Source organism: Ursus maritimus, unplaced genomic scaffold (genome assembly GCF_017311325.1).
Source record: "Ursus maritimus isolate PB19 unplaced genomic scaffold, ASM1731132v1 scaffold_15, whole genome shotgun sequence".
NCBI lineage: Eukaryota > Metazoa > Chordata > Mammalia > Carnivora > Ursidae > Ursus > Ursus maritimus.
This window is the reverse complement of record NW_024423897.1, coordinates 20,873,589-20,877,225: the sequence shown is the minus strand read 5'-3', so window position 1 is coordinate 20,877,225 and position 3,637 is coordinate 20,873,589.

Below are 3,637 nucleotides of genomic sequence, written 5' to 3'. Positions count from 1 at the left end.
TTCTTATTAAACCTCCACCTGTTTTAGCACCAATCAGTGATTCTAGCCTGAAACTGTTAGGTCAGTTACCCAATGGCAGTTTGGGGTTCCATCATTCCCTCTACATTTTAGTTGGCATTGTACTGTACGTAGAGAATTTTTGCATCTCCCCCATTAATATTCACATTTATTTATGTGTGCATAGTCCCTTGGATTCTAATGTGTTGGGTAAAATGTAGTACTATAACTTACTCATTTTGCTCACATTTTCTCAGGTCTGTCTGGAAAAAGTCCCTTTCAACTAGTTTCTGTGTCTTTGTTATACACTTTTTTCTTTAAGCACTCCTTAATTTTGGTAAGTTCCAGATTCATATATTTTGCCTCTGTAGCCCTGGAGTCAGCCCTTCGCGCCAGGTCCTATAGCTGAGAATAGTATTTAGAAACTATGATCTGGGCATGAGATGTTCTTTGGATGTCATGGATGCCACTGCCTGTAAATCTTAGAGATATGTGTCTGTGTATGTATGTACATACACGATATAGCCACATCTATATCTAAAATTGAGTTCATAAGCTCCTTCCATATTCTTAATTACCTTTTTTGACATTGAGAAAACTGATTCTTGTTATCCAAAATACATTTACGTACTTCCTTAGTACTACAATATGTGTAATTTTAGTATTGCTAGTTAGCATTACTAAATACTAATACTAAACTAAGCAAATTTAGTCTTGTGAAAAATGAAAACTATATCTATTGACTGGAGTTTAACATTTGTTTACTGTTCTTATTTTTAGCTTGAAGGTACAGACTGAAGTAATCAAGTTAATTGGGACAGTTTGTTTTTCTTCAGTATGATCGTGTTATGCATTTGAATGACAGGTTAATTTGTTTTTAATCCACTTTATTTTATTTATAACAATATATTCTTATATTTATAAATATATTAAAAATAATATGGTTCTAAAAGCCAGGACTATACAAAAAATTATACTTAGAAGGTATCACTCCTCCTATGCCTGCCATCCTTTCTCTTCAGTCCCATCCCCCTATTCCTTCCATCCTGGACCTACACTGTAGGTAACCAGTCTCTTTCATTTCTGGTTTATTTTTTCTATGTTTCTTTTTTGTGCAAACGAGATTTCTACAAGTCTTATTTCCCCTTCTTTCTTACACGAAGGAAGTCTGCTATAGCTTCTCTGCACTTTGACTTTTTTTTTTAAGTAACGCTATTCTTATTATCCTTTCTAATAGCTACGGGGCTGTAGCGACGTTTCTTCTTTCATTTCTCTGGTTGTAATTGTGCCTTCTTTGTTTATCACAGTCATTTCGCGAGGAGTTAATCAATTTTATAAATCTTTTCAAAGAACCTGCTTTGGGCTTTAACTTCGTCTATTTGTTACCTTTAGCATTTCCGTTCTTCTACTTGAGTTTAGTTTGTCTAGCTTTTTAGGATGGAAACAGATTGTTCATTATAAATGTATCGCCCTTTCTAATACAGCATCTGAGGTCACATGTTTCTCACTAATTTAGCTTTAGCTAAATTCAACAAATTTTAATATTTTGAAATACTTTTTAATTCCCTATAATTTCTTTCATCCAGTGATTATTTCTATGTATACTGTTTACTTTTCAAATATATAGGGCTTTTGACTGAATGTATAAAGAAGATGTAGTGTATATATACACACCAGGGAATATTTCTCAGCCATCAGAAAAAACGAAATCTTGCCATTTTTCAAGGACATGGAAGCAGCTAGCGTGTATTATGCTAAGTGAAGTCAGAGAAAGACAAATACCATATGACTTCACTCATATGTAGAATTTAAGAAAGAAAATAGATGAACATATGGAAGAGGGACAATTAGAGAGGGAAATAAGCCATAAGAGACTCATGATACAGAACAAAGGGTTGAGGGAGGCAGGTGGGTGGGGGATGGGCTAGATGGGGGATGGGTATTAAGGAGGGCACTTGTGATGAGCACTGGGTGTCCTATGTAAGTGATGAATCCCTGAATTCTACTCCAGAAACCAATATTGCACTGTATGTTAACTACCTAAAATTTAAATAAATAAAAATATATAGGGCTTTTATAGGTATCTTATTTTTACTGATTTCTAATTTAGTTCTGTGTCCAGACAACACTTTTTTTTTTTTTTTTTAACACATCAGTCTTTTAAAACTTGTTAGGAAATGTTTCTTTTGTGGTTCAAAATATACTTTTTTGAACATTCAGTGTGCACTTGAATGTGTAGTTTGCAGTTACTGAATGCAGTTTTCTGTAATGTTATCTAGGTCAACGTGATTAATGCTCAGGTTTTTCTACACTCTTCCTGATTTTGTTTTGCCCTGTAAGTTACACAGAGAGGAATGTTAAAGTTGCTAATGAGTATTGAGGATTTGTCTATTTTTCCCTTTAGATCTTTAAATTTTGCTTGATGTTTTTTGAAGACCTTTTAATAGGCACATAAATTTATGATTGTTGTCTTCCTAGAAAACTACCAGTTTTATTACTATGAAATAGTCCTCATTATCTCTTAGAATACCCCTTGCCTTGAATACCATTTTATCTGCTATTAATATGGTCACTCTAGCTTTATTATGTTTATTTGCATGGTAAATCGTTTTTCATTCTTTTACTTTTAAATTGTCTATTTTTAATTTAAATAGCATCATTTGTAGACAGCATATAGTTCTTGCTTTTTATATACAGTTGATCATTTTTCACTGTTAACTGGAGTATTCAATCCATTTTTGTTTAATGCAATTATTGATAAGGTAAATTTAAGTGTATCATTTCTGTTTCCATTAGTTCAGACTAGCTGACTTATATATTTATTTATGGTTTCCCTCTTCCTTCTTTCCTATTTTTAGGCTCATAAAATAGTTTCAGTAGTCCAGTTTATTGGCTTTTTAGCTATGTCTTTTAGCTATATGTTTTTGATAGTTGCCCTAGAGGTTAGAGTATGCAGTTTTAATCTATCACAGCCATTAGGGTTAGCTCTATCTTAGAAATCCATGTAAAACTTGAAACATCGTTGGTCTATTTGACCATTCATCCTCGGGGATGTTAACATCTGTAGTACACCTATGATATGCTGTATGATACACATCTGTAATACAGCAATATACGTAGTGTTAGAATTGTTCATTTAAGTAGTCACATGTCTTTTAAATAAATTGAGAGAAAAATACTTTTAATATTTACACATACATTTATGATTTATGGTGATCTGCATTAGTTTCTGTAATCCTAAATTTTAATCTATCATTTTCCCTAAATTTGAACAACATGATTTACTATTCCTTGAACTGCAGATCTGCTGTAATAAATTCCTAGAGTTCCAATTTATCTGAAAATCTTTATTTTGCCCACATTTTGAAGGTGATTTTCACTGGGCATAGGATTCAGGGTAAACTAAGTTTTCTTTTAACGGTTAAAACTTTGTTCCCTTCTGTTCTAGCCTCCTCTGAGGAGGTACCAGCTGCCCTTCTCATTGATGGGGACTATTATGTCCCCTGAATGTCATTTCTTTTCTCTCTGGCTGCTTTCAGGATATCTGCTTATCTTTGTTTTTCAGAAGTTGGATTATAATATGCTTAGGTACAGTTTTCTTTGTAATTCTCCTGATTGGGATTTGATGAGGTTCTTGGAT